Source organism: Danio rerio, chromosome 4, assembly GCF_049306965.1.
Source record: "Danio rerio strain Tuebingen ecotype United States chromosome 4, GRCz12tu, whole genome shotgun sequence".
Classification (NCBI taxonomy): Eukaryota; Metazoa; Chordata; class Actinopteri; order Cypriniformes; family Danionidae; genus Danio; species Danio rerio.
Window position 1 is genome coordinate 15,716,221 of NC_133179.1, and position 8,211 is coordinate 15,724,431.

Consider the following 8,211-nt stretch of genomic DNA (forward strand, 5'->3'; position numbering starts at 1 on the left):
AAACTTGCAGAATAGATTTTATGATTTTTTATGAATTCAAAGCATGAGAAGAATACAACATTATTAAATATTACAGGCTGACAGGTTGCAGGCTAAAAAAAAGACTTAAAAAAGTTACAGTTAATCCAAAAAAAGTTTTTTAATTAGTATTTTTATTCTTTGGATGCCACAGGGTTGTATAGTTTTACAGTTTTTGTTTGGTAATTCATTGTTTCACTTAAGCAGTGTGATACTAAAGGTGACACCTAAAAATAATATTTACACAACATTCTGTTAAATTCAATGCAAAGTTTTGTGCAAAGCACAGCAAAAACGGCAAGTTTATAATATGGCTAGCAAATTATTTACATAATTTAACAAGCTTTTAGCATATTCAATGTTTGTTTCCAAACTGACAGACAAGCAGAGAGGTCTGAAGGTCTTTAACTGATTAATATTTATGTTAATGTTTGAAAATTCATCCTCAAATAAAGTCTATGGGATTTTTTTGTTGCAGAATAACAAAACTATCTTAACATATTATCCATGTTATCCATGATTTTACAGTAAATTCACTTAAGATACATCTAGCCTTTTTCCTGTAGTATTATTTGTAGTACTTATCATCACAAAGAAGCGACCAATACATCATAGATATACATAAAATGTATCTGTACTGTAAATAAGATATGCACTAAATAATTTGATTGTTTTCTGTTTATGTGCATATAATAATAGCAATGCAGTTACACACTGCTGTTTTATGTTGTTTGAAATAAATTTAGGGGTGGCAATTCTTCAGATTCCTTCTCCTGCCATGTTACAAAGTTAATTGTGGACCGGGAACATCCCCATACTTCGTTTCTGCACTCGAGGCACTTAAGCCTGCCCTTATAGACACACTGTAAATTCTAACATGTTCAGTTTACTTAAAAAAAGTTTGGAAACCGATTGCCTTATTTTTGCAATATAAACTTACAAGGAAATCTTAAGTTAAGTTTAATTATTGCCTTGAAGTAAGAAAACTAAAACTTATAAAGTAAACTAACTGTTAAAAATTAAGTAAGTTTAATAGAAAATTCTAGTTAACATACTTGTCATTATTTAGTAATCTTACTTAGGGTTTTATAGTAAGATTACTTTAATAACTCTATTTAACTAATACTGTTCTACCATGTTCAGTTAACATCTTGAATGCTAGTAGTCTCAACATTGTTTTAATCCACCATTTTAAGTAATGTCAACTAAAGAAACTACGTGCAATCGGTTTCCACATTTTCTTCAATTAAACTGAACATAAAATATGTAGTTCAACCTACAAGTAATGACATTATACAGGTCTTAAATGTAAACATTTTATTTGACAAAATTAGCAGAATTTCACAATACACTTGTGATATTTTAGTATCACAATACACTTGTACACAATACAGTTTTGTAAAAACCTGTTGTAAAGTGCTGTAATATACTGTAAACAGCAATACAGACAAAAAATATAATAAACATGTTCAACCCTAAAACACAAGTTTTCGAAAAGGTTTGAAAATCAATCAAAAAATCTTTAAATACTTGACACTTGGAAAAAAGATACTTGAATTAGTGTAATTAAACATGCCATTGCACCAGCACCTTAAACATGGCAGCATATAGACACTCACAGAGGAACAGATATTAAGCTTTAAAGCTAATTTGTTAGACTGTGTAGTTTAGATTTTTCTACAGAAAATATCACATTAGTGTGGTCAAAAGTATTGAGTTTGGTATCAATCAATACTGAAATATTAAAAATATCCATTTTCCACCAGCATTTGAGTGCTACTGAGCTCGTTCTTAAACACCATTGATTGGCCACTGTGTTCACATGCTCAACAGAAATGACTGTGATTGGCTGTGACTGTCATAGGTTTACCATTTTTCACTGAGTCCAAACAAAGTTACACAGACACTGAAGTGTTTCAAAGCCATGTCGATAGCTGATTTGTTTAGAAGCTAACATATAAGCTATCTGGTGATGAATCGACTGATCGACAGTGCTTTGAAGCTATCCAGTGTCTTTGTATCTTTGCACCTGGTGAACAGTGGTGAAGTGTGGTAAAAATAATGACCTTCAAAGCCAATCAGTCATATCTACTGAGCATGTGAACACAATGGCCAATCAGTTCTTGCAATGTTAGTGGGAAATGGATGGACTTTTTTTTTATTTATTTCAGTACCGATTGGTACCAAACTCAATACTTTTGACAACCCTATAAATCACAATACACTTTTTTGGTAAAAAAAAAAAAAGTGTTTTAAACACCAAAATGCTGCAGTCCTAAATGTAACACTGCAAACAGCAACATGTTAAAAAGCAACACTTTGTAATTAAACATGCCATTATACCTGAACCTTTAAACATAAAGCACAGCAGTATATAGGCACTCGCCGAATAAAACACATTACGCTTCCCTCCCAGCAAAAGCAACACACATTGAACAAATTCAAATGCATTGCTCAAAGTCTTTGGGTAGTCCGAATTCAGTGTGTAAATCAAAGCAAAAAAAGAGACATACTGCATGTGGCAAAGTCCATAACCACTTTTCCTTCCAGTATAAAGGCCCACATTGCATCCATAATGAGGTTCTTTAGACATCTTCACACACGACAGTCAGCAGGCCAACATCTTCTGCACTGAAGTCCGACTCTACAATTACATCCTATGAATAGAGAAAGAAAAATAAGTAAAGTTTGATATTCTAAATGGCACTAATAAAGCCTGTAGTGGCCAGGAGACCAAAAGCAGAGGTAAAAAAAATACAATTCCTTGTGCTTAATTTAGTAACACTTTAGTAGGAACCAATTACCCTATTAACTAGTTGCTTATTAGCATGACTATTTGTGTTTATAGTACATTTTACATTCAAATGCTTCTTATAAGAAGGCCTTGCTTTGGTGCTCCTTCTTCAATGTAGACCAACACGATGGATTTGCCTGTACTGCTTCTACTAGGCTTGTCATGATAGTGGAATTTATTACCAATCCATATAGTAATTTTAAAAACATCCATTTCCTGCTAACATTTGAGCATTGTTGAGTGTCATTTCTGTTAAGCATGTGAACAGAATGGCAAAACAGTGCTGTTTAAAAATGTGCTCAAAAGTGCTTAAAATGTTCGCAGGAAATTTGCTGCTTAAAATTGCAGCAGAGATTGGTACTAAATTCCAGTATCTTGAACATGATACTATTCTAAAGGAACAATACATTTTTTAAATTAAAGAAACACTGTAATGTAATAAAACAAACTGCAGTAAAAGTACTTTTAAAACATTTTCAAGAAATTAAATGCAAATGTGTGAGAGACCAATTGGTGCTACATAATCAATATAAATATTTTGTAGTGAAAACTTAATAAATTGGGAACCGATTCATGAATGCATTTGGTTTTGCTAGATTAAAGCAGTGAGTCAAGTTTGCATTATTTAGCACACTTTTTAAAAATGTATTAATAACTATTTTTTAATAAGAAAATTGATGTTTTAGTATGGCTTTTAGAACAAGGGTGCAGCCATCTACAATCCCACAGCAGGTGACTTCACAGGGTTGGTTATAATACGGAGCATCTTTGACTTTGTGGCTTTTAACACTATCTTTTTACATCTTAATCCAGCAGGTTCTTTCAACTGAAATTATATTTCTCTCAACATATTACATAGGTATTACACTTAAGATTTTTTTTCAAGCTAATCTTCCTCCTTTTCAAAACAAGTGTGTTTAAAAATTAAAGAAATGCATTCATTACTTCACTGGCCTATGAAGCTAACTGACCCTGTGATGGCACAAGCTGCTGTATTTGCAACATAGCAATGCTCTTGCTCCAAAGGCCATAATATAACATCCCTCTTACTTTCAAATACTTACATTAAATGCATTTGTTTTATTTTTATAAAATTGAATTTTTTTATTAATAAATTAAGTAAACTGGAATGACTGCTTCATTTCCAGTCTAAGAAAGCAGAAACAATAATACTACTTACAAAACACATCCTGAAAATTTCTTTAGACTCATCCCTCTAAAGGACTGAAAGACCCCGGAAAACTGCTGCCAGATGACCTTGAAAAAGTAAAGACAGGTAGACATGCATTATAGCCCAATGAAAACATCAAATGCAATTTATTGCAATCAAATGCAAATTATGATTCAAAGATGATGTCACAAAAATACCTTTGAATTAACATGTTGAAAATTTCTTCTAGTTTTCTTCTGCAATTTTCTCCTGTTTTTTTTTTTTTTTATTTCAATCAAACGAGCAGTGTGTGTCCAATGCAGCGTAGAACTTGGATCTCACATTTCTTCCTGATATTCGATTGAATTCTGCAAAGATCCAATCAAAACATTATTAGTCACTAATAACATTTAAAAACACAAATTCACAAAATCACACAAAGTTTTGAAAAGAAAACAAACCTTCTGCAGCACTTGCATCAGCTGGTGTTTCCTCTATGACTTCCTTCTGGATGTCACTGTTGTGCACAAAAACGTAAAGTGTTATTGACATGGCTAAGCGAAATTCTAAAACAAAAAACAGAAACACATGCAATGATACAATGCAATGCCATTTAGCAACAGATGTTACACTTTAACAGGACATAGTTAAATGTTCTTGAATAATAAAAGCTGCCAAATACTCCCGGCGCCTGTCATCAAAAGCATGAGCTATACTTGTCACCAAACAGTAATAAACACAACCCCCGATTAAATATAATCATGGCATTGTTACTGGTGTGCCTTACTTTTATGCGCATTAAAAGTGGAATAAATATTTGTCTCAATTGATGTCTTTAAAAGGACACTAAACTTTCTGACTAGGGTTGCACGGTTTACCGGTACTATGGTAGTATCGTGATACTATGGCTCCAAGATACTGGCGGTGCCACTGTAGTTTGTAAACGATAGATTTGTCATTAACAGTCTGCCTACAATACATAATGCTGCATGTGAAAAAAGTCACTAAAATACTTACACGATTCAGCAACAATAGATCATTGTATTTTAATAGTCTATGGAGCCTTCTAAGGTTGTAAAATTTGCGCCTTTTATAGTAGCCTATTGCATATTTTGTGATGGTTCATTTTGAATCGGAATTCGTTTATTTCTGTTCCTGTCAATATGATATAATAGCTTCAACAACCGTGACAATCTATTAAAAAGAATGACTCATAAAGTGAAATTTTGAATTACTTTGGATTCTTATCCGATAATAAGTGTGAAAAAAGTATGATAGATGAAAAACCCAAAATAGCAACAGGAAACAATTTTTGACCACTTCATATAGCCTAGGTTTGTTGGAAAAATGCTCTTTTCTTTATGTATCTTTATTTTAATGTATTTTTTTTGCTGGAATGAATACATTTTAGGTGAAGAGATGTGCAAATACTTTTTTCAACAATAAGGGAATTATTTAAATTCAAGTAGGCCTATAATAACATATACAATATATTATTTCTGACATTTTTCTTTATTTCATGGATTTAAGTTATGAATTACAGTATTGCAATACTACTTGGTATCACCATACTTCAGCTGGTATAGTATTGTAACATAAATTAATGGTATCACAACACAACAACCCTATTTCTAACTAGTCCTCAGATGATTATTCAAATGGACAAAATATTCGGACTATTCTTGATCATGCAGTTCTTTGCTGAGAATTTTGTTAAATGTACTTTTAATGCATTAAACGATTTAAAATTACCCTGACACTCAGTAAGGAGACAAGGTAACGTTAATAGAACAATTCATGAATATGTTCTATGGCTTGTGCGGTATTGTTCAAAAAGTTTTCTTTGATGTGCAAGTGCAAAACTTACATTTCCACTGCATATCAGCTCACAAACTGGTAGTCTGAAATAAAAAATAAATAAAGGGTATAATGATATTACAAACCAAATATGCCACTCACAATACTCTAATGGTGTGCAACATTTTAAACAACCTTGTAATTGTTCAAATTTATTTGCCCTAAATTGTTAAAAATTAGTGAAACCTTCTTTAAAAATGCAAACTAACAGGTTTGGCAAAGCCTGTTTCTTTACAGAAAGTTTGCTTATAACAAAGGCTTGTTGATGCCTTTGTGTGATATTGAGCAAACAAAGGGATGTTTCTGTGCTTGGTTGTACGAGTTATACCACTTCATCATTAACGTTATCCATCACACATATTCAGTCGCGTCTGGTCAGATTTATTTGTCATTACAGCAAAACAAAACACTCAATAACGTAAAGGCAACACTGGAATAAACCTTCAAAACGGCATAAAGAAAAGACAAATAGCATATAAAACAAATAAATGAGTTAATTAAATATCTCTCGCATTTTCATAAGGTTAACTTTAAGTTTCATAGGGATTGTTAGCATAAGCACACTTTAGCATCATGTGTAAATATGTATCTGCCTCATACAGTGACACGAATCGTAATCGCATCGAAATCCTAAATTACCCACGACACTCACGGGTCCATTTTGAGCTGAAACTGCTTTATAATGTTCTAAAAGCCTCGGCGGGTTAAAACTGCTGCTGCCCCGGCGATCATGGAGAAAACAACGACTGGTCTGGTCATGAGCCGCTCGCTGACGCCGGACCGAATCACAGCTGATCTCCTCACCTGCTTCCTGCAGGTGATCTCATAAAAGTAAATCTTAAAAAAAAAACACGCATATTTTCGTCACAACAAGCGCCACTAAAGTTCAGCGATAACTAACGTTACTGTATTTGTAATGCGGATAAATAGGTTTCGTTTTCTTTTTTAAAAATGTAGACCTACAGCTATGTGTTAACTTTACATCTATTTGAACGGATCATTGCGCGCGCTCTTGCTCTCTCAGTGCATCATTTAAAATGGCGCGGCCCGCTCTTTTAGAGCATAACGCCCACTTTACAAATTACTACTAACTTTACAAATTATTAATAGTTATTAAAAAGGACTAAGCAGCTAAAAATAGCTTATCTTGTAAAGTAGACAGTATTGCAAATAACGTGCAGTGGTCAAAACGTTTAGTCACAACATCATGGGCTATTAATTAGTTCACAAAACAGCAAACAATTTCACAAAGTGCAGGAAATAAACAGATTACTGATACTATACAAATAAAATCAAAGTAGTAATTAAAACGAAAAGTTTACCTTGATTTACAGCAGTACATCTTCTCAATATGAAATCCTGTCCTTCTATGGCGGTGCTGGGTGGCGGTTGGTTGTGACTCGGGATGGGGGATGGGAAATCACCACCCAGTACGCATGCGTAACAGCATGGCTTAGCCCTTATAAGCAATTTTACTCAAATTACATTAGTTATGGGAACTTTATACCTTACTATGTCAGCAACACTAATGCATTTCTAGTAAACTCAACAATTAGCTTAAAATTAAGTAAACACACTAGAATTTTGATAGTAAGGAATACTATTCGCATTTACAGTGCAGCTATGATTGATATTGGTGCTAATTATTGCTTCTCTTGCAAACCATCCTCCACAGTTTCTCTGCATGGTTCGTCCATCTATTAAACTGCTGTAATGTCCATATTGAATATTTCTTTTTGAGTAACAAGATAACTCTTCATCTGTCATTGAACACTATTGAGCTCTGCTTAATGAATGGCTTTGGCTGCAGTCACAAATAATGCTTTTACCCTCTTTTGCATTAAACACGATCAACCTTATTGACATTTTTTTGCAATAGGACATTTGATCAAACTGATTAAATGAAAAGTCATATTCAAAATTCTGTCAAGTGGAGAATATGTGAAGAAGTTTGCAGGTTGCTCTTTAATTCCTCATTCCACAATATGAACCAAAATATGCAAATGTGCATTAAGAAAGTTAATTGTCAATTTAGATTTTATTTTGGCTTTAAAATGTAGAGACCTTCATAACACTATTTGAGGCTCTTATGATTTGACAAGGTTGTTTTTGCATATCAGAATCTCTTTACTAGAATGTGCAATCCATTTGCTGAAATATTACATCCTCCAGTGAATAAATGTAAAATCTGGCCCCTTCTCTGTTATTTCCCCTGCCAGCTGTCCTGAAGTTAATCTCTGTGGGTAATGACCAGAATTTGATTTACCCCTGAGGAAATTTATTAATTTAATCCTTATCTCTTGCTTGTAATAGATCTCTGCTCTGATTGCTTTGGGCAGCATTTGACGAGATTAGATGTTATTCACATTGTGTTTCTGAGTATCTGCCCTGT

The 8,211-nt window shown here is 33.2% G+C and overlaps 1 long non-coding RNA gene across 3 annotated transcripts; it reads right to left on the reverse strand.

The window, feature by feature from the left end:
* Positions 1 to 1,319: 1,319 nt before the first annotated feature.
* Positions 1,320 to 7,187, reverse strand: LOC137491533 (uncharacterized). 3 transcript variants are annotated; one of them, XR_011011498.2, is made up of 6 exons: positions 7,142 to 7,187; positions 5,830 to 5,863; positions 4,424 to 4,479; positions 4,181 to 4,330; positions 3,993 to 4,069; positions 1,320 to 2,675 (listed from the first exon to the last, which is right to left on the reverse strand). It is a non-coding gene; the product is annotated as an uncharacterized lncRNA (long non-coding RNA). The 3 variants fall into 3 exon arrangements; XR_012402015.1 differs by lacking the exon at positions 7,142 to 7,187 and adding an exon at positions 6,472 to 6,858; XR_012402016.1 differs by lacking the exon at positions 7,142 to 7,187 and adding an exon at positions 6,463 to 6,612.
* Between the last annotated feature and the right edge of the window lie 1,024 nt (positions 7,188 to 8,211).